The 14,625-nt window shown below is 40.6% G+C and overlaps 1 protein-coding gene across 2 annotated transcripts in view; it reads right to left on the bottom strand.

Moving 5' to 3' along the window:
* The window catches only part of LOC135214276 (COMM domain-containing protein 4-like), a 197,572-nt gene that overhangs the window by 30,544 nt on the left and 152,403 nt on the right, over nt 1–14,625 (bottom strand). The window lies entirely within an intron of this gene.

Genomic DNA, 14,625 nt, shown 5'->3' with positions numbered 1-14,625 from the left:
GAAGCACTGTAATAGCATGGAATACAAAATTGAGGTGTCTGAGGCCAAGCACAGGGACCTGTGAGGTCATTCAGCGCAGAAAGGGAAATGGAAGAGCACGATGGAAGAGAATATGAACGGAGGTACAGTCAAAAGGAATGAAAGCAAAGGAACGAAGAGACGCTGCAACGGATCTTGGGTAATGCCTACAGTGCACCGCTGAGAGGTACACTGACGGCATTAACCACACTAGCAAACATATGTTATACAGATATAATCATGTATGATAAATTCCTAAAGTGACAAAGTCTACGGGCATAACCAGCCCCGTTTCACGGGCAGAACCAGCTCCGTTTCGGGGAATCCCTTCTCACCCCCCCAAAACCCCATTCGGAGGAGGTAGGATGAAACCCCATTATAAACCATCTTAGGGGTCCCCACTATAACCCTGCCAAGTTTCATGCCCATCGGACAAGCTGTTTTGCCGTGATTGAATGACAGACAGACGGACAGACATAACGCCCATCGATAGTAAGATACGATAGGAAACTGAAGTACTTGTGATCATAAGTCCCCCTTCCATCTTAACATTATAAGTGGGATCTCTTCCGTCTTTCACTTCACTTCCTCTTCTTACATCTTCCTAACAAACATCAGAATCTTTAGAAGCTTGAATTTTACGCCAATGGCCCCTTTTCTAGAGAGGATAAAAGTCTTGACTCTTGACATTGGATAAGACTGAAATGTCAATCACTTGCAAAGTAAGCTTCTAGAGACATGTACAGATGAAGTTGACAAACAGATCCTACAGAGGAAAGTAAAGGGAATCTTGGTAGATTAAATACAAGTAACCTGAAGAGTAAGCTTTTAACATTTACAACAACAAAAATTATAATTTTCATACAACTGTTGTTTTCATAAATGAATTTGGCGTTGGAGCTGCCAAGGTCATCTCTTCAGAGTCAGAAGATGAGAAGGTCACTTTCTGTATTACATTTTGATGTCATAGCTACTAACAGAGTGGCCTGGAAGTAAGTAAGTAGAAGAAGGCAAGAAAAAACGATGGTCTCACACACACGAATAACCTTTGACTTCGGCAAGTACGCGTGTCAACGCTGGCTGGGGCCAAGAGGTCAAGAAATGTAGAGAGAGAGAGAGAGAGAGAGAGAGAGAGAGAGAGAGAGAGAGAGAGAGAGAGAGAGAGAGCCTTCCCTTAAACCAACAGTGTCTGATTTCGCCAACCGTCTGGAAACCAAGCTGACTGACTTGACTGAGTGTTTGCTCGCTCTTTGGAACACAACGAAGAAGAAGAAGAAGAAGATATCTGTGCCTATCTGCTGCTGGCTGCTGTTACGACATCTGCCAAAAAGAAGAAGAAGAAGAAGGAGAAGAGAAGAAGAAGGAGAAGAAGAAGGAGGAGGAGGAGGTGGTGGTGGAGAATATAAATAAAAAAAACAGAAAAGGATAAATCTAACTCCTCCAGAAGTCGTGTTGACTCTGCACTGAAATGTTGGGAACCACCGCCGTGTTTATCTTCCATTATCCGATACAAGGTTAGTTAATGAATGGTGTCTTTTTCCCGGGATCTCTGGCGTATTTTTGCGTTGTTCAGAATTTCTTTGAATGCAGAAGATGTATATATACGTATGTATATATGTATATATATATATATATATATTATTATATATATATATATGTAATATATATATATATAGATATATATTATATCATATTATTATATATATCTATATATATATATTATTATAATATATATATATATATATATATATATATATATATATATATATGATTTTGTGACTGATGCGATGTCATAAAAAAATCTGTTTTGGAAACTATGACTAGCAATTTGAGGACGGATTTTCTGCTTTGGAAATTGCACGTATATACACCATACACACATAAATATAACATATATGTATGTATGTACATATATATTACTTAAATAGCAGTGTAGTAGGCTTCCCACTGGCGTGACCATGGAGAACGGTGCTACGTAAGAGTAGGGAGGAGCAGATTGTAAAGGCATTACTCTTAATAAAAGTGAATTAGCCGAACAACAATGGCCCTGGCGACCTTTGACCTAATTCTGTTTTGGCCCATTGACCCTACCCCACATTCCCAGTTTCGCTGCCTTTCATCTGGGCTTGGGACCGACTTCCCACGGCGGCAAACTGGTTAGGACTTGACATGAAGTAAGATTAATTTTTAGAGGCATTGTTGTAATTGACGAGGACCCGTATACAGTTCGCCTTCATCTTCATAGAGTAGCTGTTCATAGAGAGAGAGAGAGAGAGAGAAGAGAGAGAGAGAGAGAGAGAGAGAGAATCGGGGGTGGGTGGGACCCCAGAAGAGGTGTTCAAGGAGAGTGATGGAAATCTTTTTGGTGGGTCTGGGATGGGGCGGACTTCGGTAGGGGGGTGGGTGAGGATACGAGGGGAAAGGGACGGCGGGAGAGAGAGAGAGATAGAGAGGGGGGGGGGGGGGGGGAGACCAAGAAATTGTCGGCTCATGCATAAGAATAGGTTTGGGCGGTCCACTCTTTTCAACTTCCGAGCGGCAGGTGGCAAATTGTATTGTGAATTTACTTTTTTATTACTTGCACGTGGCACCTCGTTTGGGGCGCTCGTGTCTACAACGATTTTTTTTATTTCCACGCGCTCTCGAGCGCGCGTACGTCCTCACAACCTTGTAAAAGTTAAGTTAAGTATATCTTAGTTTTACCAGACCACTGAGCTGATTAACAGCTCTCCTAAGGGCTGGCCCGAAGGATTAGATTTATTTTTACGTGGCTAGGAACCAATCGGTCACATAGCAACGGGACCTACAGCTTATTCTGGGATCCGAACCACACTATATCGAGAAATGAATTTCTATCACCAGAAATAAATTCCTCTGATTCCGCGTTGGCCGAGCCGGGATTCGAACTTCGGAGCACCGGATTGGCAGCCCAGCGCGAAAACCACTCGTCCAGCGAGGAACTCACCACCTTGTAGACACACGCGAAAGACACTAACGTACATATACAGAATCACGGTGCACTCAGAAGTAGACCATTTCCAAAGGGAAAAGGGAACTGTTGTAAATTCCAAAGGTTTCAACCAGAAAGAACGCTGGAGGTGAACAATTACCCAGAAAAGATTCAAATAAACCACAAATATCTTCTAAAACAACGAAAGCTCACAACAAACGACCGATACTCGACGAGCTATTTCCATTGGAAGATTATTTAACACGATTGTAATGAGAAAAACGATTAAAAAATGTCCGTTCCTTTAATCGAATCATCTTTTAACATTTTGGAAGAATTGGAAGAGAGAGAGAGAGAGAGAGAGAGAGAGGGGGGGGGGGGGGGGCTTACAAACGAGGATACAAAAACAGCTCCTTCAACAACGGATACAGGAGGCATCGAAAAGGGATATTACGTATCGAGTTAGCATTTCTCTCCAAAAGGTACAATAATTATGACCGCATAAACTGGTGGGCCTTTAAGAGGAAAATATGTAAAGCGGACAGGACTATTTTTCCTCTCCGTACAAAACAAACACGGGGGGTGTCGGTGGAGGAGAACACTAGAGAAATCGAAACCACGCCCAGTGGACAGGAAAGAGTTGACGGGTTTTTCTTATTTTCCATTCTTACGGAAGGCTGGAAATAACACATCAAGATATGCCTGGCAACTCTGCCGATAAAGGGGCGTGGCCTGTCGGCGAGTTTAAAATAAAAATACAAATTCAGCCGGAATAATTGCTGATACACACACACACACACACACACACACAAATATATATATATATATATATATATATAGTATATATATATATATATATATAGTATATATATAGATATATATATATATATATATATATATATATATATATACATATATATATATATATATATATATATATATATATATATATAAATAATTTCAATAATACCAAATTCACTGTAAGTGGACAACATCTTACACCTAAGTTCGAATTAAACATAAGTGTATCAGTCGAGACCAATATTCGACGAGAGAGAGAGAGAGAGAGAGAGAGAGAGAGAGAGAGAGAAGAGAGAGAGAGAGAGAGAGAGGAATGCCAACCTACAGTTTTTTTTATATTTTTTAAGATTTATTTTTAGATTTTTTTTTTTTTACACTTCTGTCCTGACTTCACATAATGATTCAAAGAAATTCTCCCCCTTCCATTGTCAACAGCAATCTAATAACGGCTTATAACCTGCACTATCCGATAATGATGAGAGGCACCTTTGCAATTAGGCTGTCGGTCATTTGTGACATTTTGAGGCTTGTAATACGAGATTTTATGTGTCTTCTCCGACTTCAATCACCTGAAACCCTCTTAATGATTTCGTTTCTTACTTCCAGCACTTATCAACGACTGCCAACGAACATTGAGTTTATTACCTGTTTTTTCTTTGTAATACCCTCATTCTGAACAACAATTCTCTCTGGGTTGTGACTGATATTCTACCATTCACCAACCATTTGCCGCTTTCTTGGTAACAACAACTTCTACAACTAACTCAACAGTTCTCCTGAGGTTGCAAACTCCCCGAAGTAACTTAAAAAAGGTTTTCTAAAAGCTTAGAAGCTTGAACCAGCTTTTCAAGCTGACTAACAATAATTCTAGACTCGAAACTGAATTCAGGTTAAGCTTGAGTTTCAGTAAAATGGACGAGACGTTATTTTAATTCAATCAATAACAACTTAATAAATGAAATGTGTAGTGTGGATACCGTAGAGTTATCAGCGAATTCTATGTGTAAGTGAAATGTGCAGTGTGGATAACGTAGAGTTATTGGCGAATTCGGTCATCCAGACATTGCAGAAATGGAAAGACAATCCCGCAGTTGGAGGGTGGAAAGTGGGATGGAAGGGAGATAATATGAAAGGAGGGACAGTAAAAGGAATGAAAGGTGTTGCAGCTAGGGACTGAAAGGACGCTGGAAAGAACCTTCAGTAATGCCTACACTGCACCGCATGAGGTGTGCTGACGGCAATAAACCCCCTACGGAGAAGACCAGTGATTCACAAACTGTGACTGTATCTATAGTAGATTCAAATCAACCGTGCATTTGATGTCTAGGCCAGTCCCTTACGACGCTCCTGATTGGCTGTTGATAAGCCAATCACAGGGCCGGAAACTCTCAGTCTCTCTCGAGAGTTCACATGGGCAGTATGCATGTTCCACCTCTCCTCAGGGATACTTTTGAAAGATGTATATCCCTCAAGAGAGGTGGAATATAGATCCTACGCATGTGAACTCTCTCGAGAGATAGAATCCAGCCCTGTGAACAGCCAATCAGGGACGTTGTAAGGGACTGGCCTAGGCATCAAATGCATGGTTGATGTGAATCTATTGTAGCTCTTCGTTAAAATACATCCCATTCGTGACGTAGCTACCATTACTCTCTGTTGCAATGTGTTACATAGCATTGCCCAACAACAATTCTCCTTGAATGAATTTAAATCACTTATAATAATAATAATAATAATAATAATAATAATAATAATAATAATAATAATAATAATAATAATAATAATAATAATAATAATAATAATGATGATGATGATGATGATGATGTGGCGCCGTGGAGGAGTGGGTTAGGTCGTCAATAGACTTAAGTGAAGTAAAGCAACATTGGGGCTGGTCAGTCGTTGGATGGGTGACCGCTCTTCTCGGCGTTGATTCCTTGGGAAAGGATCTTTACCATAATTTCCTCAGTCTACTCAGCTGTAAATGAGTACCTATCCCTGATGGGGTAGGGTCCAGCTATGGGTTAAATAGCAAAACTCAGCAATGATGGAAAGAAATGAAGGAATAAACGACAACGACGTAAATGGAACCTCTGGCAACAGAGGAGCTTCGTCCGGCAACCAGGTATTCAACCCAATTGAAGGGGAAGACGGTCAGGTACTTGGAGGTCGTCATCCAGCAACTGATCACCACAACGACAGTAATCAACAGCCTGAGATTGGAGCTACAGAAGCAAAAAGGAAGAAATGGACAAGAGAAGAAAATAAGGAAATATGGAGATGCTACATCAGAAGCAACCCGACGGAGAGAGGATATAGAAGAAGATTGGTCAATATCTGGAATGAGAGGAATAACACCCCCCAAACAGAGCAGAGGCTGGCAGACCAAGTAAGGAACATAAAGAAAAAGAACTGGCTCTCCCCAACAGAAAGAGAAGAACTGGAAAGGGAAATGTCACACGACAATGAATTACACGAAGACGAACTGAGAGACGATGCCACAGAAAACGACAGGGAGGATGAGGTATCAAACAACGACACACGAAGAAACACCGACGAAGTAACCGAGAGGACGGAATGGGTAGAAAAGATTAGACAATGGATGGAGCCAGATACAGAGAGAATAAAGATCCCCTCCATTAAAGCCTACAACACCAAGAAATTAAGGGAGAAAACAAGTGAGGTCAATGAAATAATGGGCATAATACACACCACCAGTATCACAGAAACAAATAACTTGACATATGCAGGAGCAAGATTAGTAGCAGAACTGATGGGGATTCGAACACCAACACCACCGTCACAACCAACACAACAGAAACCAAAACAGCAACCTCCTTGGAAAAGGCGCCTGGAAAAGCAAATCATGGTGATGAGATCTGACTTGAGTAAACTGAAAGAGATGGCAGAAAAAAGGCTAAGAAGCAAGAAAACAAGGGAGGAACTCAACGAGAAATACAAAGTACAAGAGAGGGGACTAAACAACACAATAGAAGATGTAAAACAGAGGCTTAAGGCCAAAGCACATAAGATCCAACGGTACATGAACAGGAATAAGGGATACCAACAGAACAAACTATTCGGAACCAACCAGAAAAGACTATACAGCCAACTAAGAGGGGAAGACAACCACCCAGAAATTCCTGAAGCCGAACCAAGTAAGAGACTCTGAGAAAACATATGGAGCAATCCGGTATCACACAACAAACATGCAACATGGCTCCAGGAAGTCAAGGAAGAAGAAACTGGGAGAATAAAACAAAGATTCACAGAGATCACGACAGACACAGTCAGACACCAACTACAGAAAATGCCAAACTGGAAAGCCCCAGATCCCGATGAAGTCCATGGATACTGGCTCAAAAACTTCAAGGCCCTACACCCACGAATAGCAGAACAACTCCAGCATTGTATCTCAAATCACCAAGCACCCAAATGGATGACCACAGGAAGAACATCCTTAGTACAAAAAGACAAGAGTAAGGGAAATATAGCCAGTAACTACAGGCCTATCACCTGCCTACCAATAATGTGGAAGTTACTAACAGGTATCATCAATGAAAGGTTATACAACTACCTAGAGGAGACAAACACCATCCCCCACCAACAGAAAGGCTGCAGAAGGAAGTGTAGGGGCACAAAAGACCAGCTCCTGATAGACAAAATGGTAATGAAGAACAGTAGGAGAAGGAAAACCAACCTAGGCATGGCATGGATAGACTATAAGAAAGCCTTCGACATGATACCACACACATGGCTAATAGAATGCCTGAAAATATATGGGGCAGAGGAAAACACCATCAGCTTCCTCAAAAATACAATGCACAACTGGAATACAATACTTACAAGCTCTGGAATAAGACTAGCAGAGGTTAATATCAGGAGAGGGATCTTCCAGGGCGACTCACTGTCCCCACTACTCTTCGTAGTAGAGCCATGATTCCATGACAAAAGTACTACAGAAGATGGATGCCGGGTACCAACTCAAGAAAAGAGGCAACAGAATTAACCATCTGATGTTCATGGACGACATCAAGCTGTATGGTAAGAGCATCAAGGAAATAGATACCCTAATCCAGACTGTAAGGATTGTATCTGGGGACATCAGGATGGAGTTTGGAATAGAAAAATGCGCCTTAGTCAACATACAAAAAGGCAAAGTAACGAGAACTGAAGGGATAAAGCTACCAGATGGAGCAACATCAAACACATAGATGAGACAGGATACAAATACCTGGGAATAATGGAAGGAGGGGATATAAAACACCAAGAGATGAAGGACACGATCAGGAAAGAATATATGCAGACTCAAAGCGATACTCAAGTCAAAACTCAACGCTCGAAATATGATAAAAGCCATAAACACATGGGCAGTGCCAGTAATCAGATACAGCGCAGGAATAGTGGAATGGACGAAGGCAGAACTCCACAGCATAGATCAGAAAACCAGGAAACATATGACAATACACAAAGCACTACACCCAAGAGCAAATACGGACAGACTATACATAACACGAAAGGAAGGAGGGAGAGGACTACTAAGTATAGAGGACTGCGTCAACATCGAGAACAGAGCACTGGGGCAATATCTGAAAACCAGTGAAGACGAGTGGCTAAAGAGTGCATGGGAAGAAGGACTAATAAAAGTAGACGAAGACCCAGAAATATACAGAGACAGGAGAAAGACAGACAGAACAGAGGACTGGCACAACAAACCAATGCACGGACAATACATGAGACAGACTAAAGAACTAGCCAGCGATGACAATTGGCAATGGCTACAGAGGGGAGAGCTAAAGAAGGAAACTGAAGGAATGATAACAGCGGCACAAGATCAGGCCCTAAGAACCAGATATGTTCAAAGAACGATAGACGGAAATAACATCTCTCCCATATGTAGGAAGTGCAATACGAAAAATGAAACCATAAACCACATAGCAAGTGAATGCCCGGCACTTGCACAGAACCAGTACAAAAAGAGGCATGATTCAGTGGCAAAAGCCCTCCACTGGAGCCTGTGCAAGAAACATCAGCTACCTAGCAGTAATAAGTGGTACGAGCACCAACCTGAAGGAGTGATAGAAAATGATCAGGCAAAGATCCTCTGGGACTATGGTATCAGAACGGATAGGGTGATACGTGCAAACAGACCAGACGTGACTTTGATTGACAAAGTCAAGAAGAAAGTATCACTCATTTTTGATGTCGCAATACCATGGGACACCAGAGTTGAAGAGAAAGAGAGGGAAAAAATGGATAAGTATCAAGATCTGAAAATAGAAATAAGAAGGATATGGGATATGCCAGTGGAAATCGTACCCATAATCATAGGAGCACTAGGCACGATCCCAGATCCCTGAAAAGGAATCTAGAAAAACTAGAGGCTGAAGTAGCTCCAGGACTCATGCAGAAGAGTGTGATCCTAGAAATGGCACACATAGTAAGAAAAGTGATGGACTCCTAAGGAGGCAGGATGCAACCCGGAACCCCACACTATAAATACCACCCAGTCGAATTGGAGGACTGTGATAGAGAATAATAATAATAATAATAATAATAATATGATACAAGTAAACCCTCTTTTAAGCCCCGTACAATATGCATCATGATGCTCGCAGTGTTAGATGGATGCGTTGAAAAACGACTTTTTCAACACGAAGCCGCATCACCAACGTGTTGATGGGGCTAAGCCATTTCATTGCACAGCTCAGTGATGCACGAACATTCAGAGGGGGAGGTTGTCCGCTCACCACCACCCGCCAAACCCCTTGAGTGGACAAGGACTAACACAATACATTTTATTGAATTACTGAAGGAACATCCATCTGTTTGGAACATCAAATGCAAGCATTACAAGATGAGAAACATCAGGAGTGCAAGCTTGGAAACCATAAAATCAGAGTTATCGAGTTTTGTAAACTGTACATTGCGGAATGAAGACATTACTAAAAAGCTGCACACCCTGAAGACACAATTCTACAGGGAAATGTCTGCAATCAAAGCATCACAGAAGTCTGAAGCTCCGAAGTTATGGTGTTTTGATGAGCTGCGTTTCCTGTAATAAAAAAATATTTGTGTACTTTGTACTTATATTTGAACCTTACTTTCAAATAATCCTCCCTAAGGACATTATAGATGGCTTCACAGGTTTCGGGGATGATTAGACCGAGGCTCTGTTTTGAAATCCTGGTTGATTATTGGAGGCTTGCATACGATCCTCCAGCTGCAAGAACGACCACCTGGTGATATGCTGTCTCGAAAGCTGGCTCCTGCTTACAAATATATGGTTCAATTTTTCCCCCAATAATTTATAAAATGCAAGGATTGGCATTCTTGTTTAATTTTCAAAGTCTGTTGGATTTTCGACTTGTAGCTCCAAAAATATTTCATAGAAGCTTCCCTTCAGAGGCCGCCGAGAAAGCCATTGCTTACACAACAAGGTTCTACGTTTCTTCCTCAAAAGTTTGTTTTTTGCAGCACACAGAGCAACTACACCCCACAGTTAGTCTCTCCCAACAAAGTACATCATCGGCAGACATCGCAGTGTTGCAGTACAGTTTGGCCGCTATTGATTTTTTTCAACACCACTACTACATCACGTAGCTGATACATGATGGCATAGTAAGTAACATGCTTTAAACATGTTTTATTAAACTAATTGCTGCCTCAGCTGCGTTAATTTTATACAGGTTCTTCTCTGTTTTTCTAATTATTGTTTTCTCATTGTTGCTTACACTGGTGAGCAACACACCGAGGGTTGCTCACCAGTTTAGTTTAAGCAACATGAGAAAACAATAATTATGAAAATAGAGAAGAACCTTTATAAAATTAACGCCGCTGAGGCAGCAATTACTTTTAATAATAATAATAAAATAATAATAATAATAATAATAATAATAATAATAATAATAATAATAATAATAATAATAAAAATCTGGAAAAACTACTAGAGGCTGAAGTAGCTCCAGGACTCACGCAGAAGAGTGTGATCCTAGAAACGGCGCACATAGTAAGAAAAGTGATGGACTCCTAAGGAGGCAGGATGCAACCCGGAACCCCCAAACACTATAAATACCATCCAGTCGAACTGGAGGACTGTGATAGATAAAAAAAAATAATAGTAATAGTAATAATTTAATTGTCTGGAATGAGCTGGAATTCCAGTTCCCAAGAACCCCGATATAGCTGCCTTCATAACTCATAGGGATTACGAACCGAACGTCATCAAAACCTTCAGCGACACCCCCCCCCCCCCCCATCCCCACCAGAAAAAGCCACGATTTCGAATATGCAAGAAAAGTCGAAGCCGTCCTCTTTGGATGAGGAATTATTGTGCCCGTTTTATCTACAGCGATTTGGGGCGACTTGTCAAACAGAAGGAAGATTCCGCTCGTCAAGTCTTCCAGATAATCCGGACGACCTTTTATTGAAAAGATGGAGATCTTTGATTGCAATATAAAAATGTCCACGGTATTTTGGAATCTCTTGGTAATGGCATGTACGAGGTTTGTCCTTAAGCTAAATTATGCTCTCTTCTTCTCGTGTCTCATAGCAAAATACACAGATTACAATCACACACCGACAATATACACTTACACTTACACACACACACACACAAAGACATACATGGTAGCCAGTCGACGGCGCTGTGTTGCAGTGGGGCTGGATAAACTGGCGGCAAACCGATACCTATTTACTACGTAATCAACAGGGAATCCATAAAGTCCAAGTACCATTAGAAGTATTTATTGCTCAGAATGGTACTGGGACTTTATGGACACCCTGTATCTCGAGTATTAATCCGGAATTTACTCCCCTCCCCTGTGTTTTCCTAGGCATCTAGCCTAACTTCTACCTCTTTTTAGGTGTGATGGTCAGTGTGTAAAATAAAAAGGGTCCATTTTGCTAGATGGTGTACCTCAGAGAGAGAGAGAGAGAGAGAGAGAGAGAGAGAGAGAGAGAGAGAGAGAGAACCAGACCTTACAGACCTTACATCTTGTTCTGGTTGCCCCAGGTCCCTCAGTGTGAGGCAGCTTAGATATTTGTCGAGCTTATTCTTAAACACATCTACGCTCACTCCTGATATATTCCTCAGATGAGCTGGCAACGCATTGAATAGACGCTGCATTATCGATGCTGGTGCGTAGTGGATTAATGTCCTGTGTGCTTTCCTTATTTTTCCTGGTATAGTTTTGGGCACTATTAATCTACCTCTGCTTGCTCTTTCTGATATTTTTAGCTCCATGATGTTTTCGGCTACTCCTTCTATCTGTTTCCATGCCTGAATTATCATGTAGCGTTCTCTTCTCCTTTCTAGACTATATAATTTCAAGGTTTGTAGTCTTTCCCAGTAGTCAAGGTCCTTAACTTCTTCTATTCTAGCTGTAAAGGACCTTTGTACACTCTCTATTTGTGCAATATCCTTTTGATAGTGTGGGTACCATATCATATTGCAATATTCAAGTGGACTACGAACATATGTTTTATAAAGCATAATCATGTGTTCAGCTTTTCTTGTTTTGAAGTGCCGTAACAACATTCCGATTTTTGCTTTACATTTTGCCAACAGAATTGCTATTTGATCATTGCATAACATATTCCTATTCATCATCACACCAAGGTCTTTAACTGCTTCCTTATTTGTGATTGTCTCATTATTAGGTCCCCTATATGCATATAGCTTTCTTTCTCTGTCTTCATAATTTATTGATTCAAATTTATCAGAGTAAAATACCATCCTATTTACCTCTGCCCAATCATATACTTTGTTAAGGTCTCTTTGTAGCTCGTTCCTATCTTCATCACAAGTAATTTCTCTACTTATTCTTTTGTCATCGGCGAAACTACTCACTACCGAGTCCTTAACATTACTGTCTATGTCTGCAGTCATAATAACAAACAGTAATGCAGCCAACACCGTACCTTGTGGCACACCGGATATTACCTTAGCTTCATCCGATTTCTCATCGTTTGCAATAACTATCTGTTTTCTGTTGTGTAAAAATTCTTTTAACCATCTTCCTACTTTATCCACTATATTATGTTCTCTAATTTTCTTCGCTAATATATTATGATCTACCTGGTCAAAAGCTTTTGCAAAGTCTAGATAAACCACATCTGTTTCATTTCCGTTTTTTCATATTTTTGTATATGTTCTCACGGTGGACTAACAGTTGGGTGTGTGTACTTTTTCCGGGTACGAAACCATGTTGTCCTATATTAAACAAATTAATTTTTATTAATTGTTTCATAATATTTTTTTTCATTACCCTTTCATACACTTTCATAATATGTGATGTTAGACTCACAGGCCTATAATTACTTGCCTCTAGTCTTGATCCACTTTTGAAAGTAGGGGTAATATATGCTAATTTGTGCTCATCATAAATCTTGCCTGTATCTACACTTTGTCTTAATAATATTGCAAGTGGCTTTGCGATAGAATGAACTACTTTCTTTAACAAAATAGCAGGGACACCATCAGGACCTGAAGCAGCTCCATTTTTAATTTCATTTATAGCCTGCACAATATCAGCTTCCTTAATATCTGTCTGATAAATATTCACTATTCTCATCCCTTATTTCTGTATCATTATCTTCATTATCAATTCTAGGGGTGAATTCTCCCTTATATCTTTCTGCCAGTATGTTGCAAATTTCCTTTTTTTCATTCGTTAATCTCCCTTCAATTCTTAGAGGGCCTATTTCTATTCTTCTTTATTCATCTTTTTCGCATACAAGAACAATAGTTTGGGGTTTTGCTTGACATTTACTAGGGTTTTTTCTTCCAAGTCCCGTTTTTCATTTTCTTTTGATTGTATAATCTTTGGTTCTGCATTTTCTATCTTACTTTTTAGTTCCGTCACTTTCCATGCATTTTTTTCTTTTGCAAGACCTTTTTTCCACTTTCTGATTTGCTGGAACAAGATCCTTCTGTCTCTTGGTATGCATGACTGATGCTTACTTTTCTTCTTCGTATATATTTATCCACTATTTTCTCTAATATTTTATATAATATCTCCGTATTTACCTTTATATCATCACTTACGAAAATGTTATCCCAATCTTTGTTTAATTCTTCATTTATTTCTGACCATTTTATATTTTTACTGTAGAAGTTGTATTTTCCATATCCTTCCCACTTTTTCATTTCTTGCTTATCTCTGTTTTCACTTGCTTTGGAATGAACTGTTAATTCTATGACATTATGGTCTGAAATACTCGCATTATAAACTATTATTTCTTTAACATAATTCACCTCGCTCAAAAATACTAGGTCTAAAGTATTTTCATTTCTTGTTGGCAGGTGATTTATTTGTTGAGAGAGAGAGAGAAGAGAGAGAGAGAGAGAGAGAGAGAGAGAGAGAGAGAGAGGTCGCATTCATTCAAAAGTCTTCTGCATGGGCGAACTGCCTGACTGGCCCACAGTTTCCCCCCCCCCAAAAAAAAAAAAACCCCCCCCCCCCCCTGGAAAAAAAAAAAAAACCCTCTCAGGACGAATGACCCAAAAAGAACAAAAGGACTCCTTAGCTCCAACTGGTTGGAGAGAGTCTCCATCAAAGACAGGTCTTTCCAGTGGTGGAGACTCATGGTTTGTATAATTGTCTTTCATTGTCAATATTGAAATGCTCTCTCTCTCTCTCTCTCTCTCTCTCTCTCTCTCTCTCTCTCTCTCTCTCTTTCCATCACCTTCGAAACTTCTATTCGCTATCAGGCCCTGCACATACACATCCGCACCCAATCCCACCTCCTCGCCAACCCCGCCTCGCCTTGCCCCAGTTCTACCCTCACCCCACCCATGCCCAGCTCTATCCAACCTCCACCCCCATCCCCCCCCCCCCCCCGGGGGGGGCTCTACC

The sequence above is a fragment of the Macrobrachium nipponense genome, chromosome 45 (genome assembly GCF_015104395.2).
Source record: "Macrobrachium nipponense isolate FS-2020 chromosome 45, ASM1510439v2, whole genome shotgun sequence".
NCBI classification, from domain to species: domain Eukaryota; kingdom Metazoa; phylum Arthropoda; class Malacostraca; order Decapoda; family Palaemonidae; genus Macrobrachium; species Macrobrachium nipponense.
Note: the sequence above shows the minus strand (reverse complement) of the source record. Positions and strands in the feature narration are given on the sequence as shown.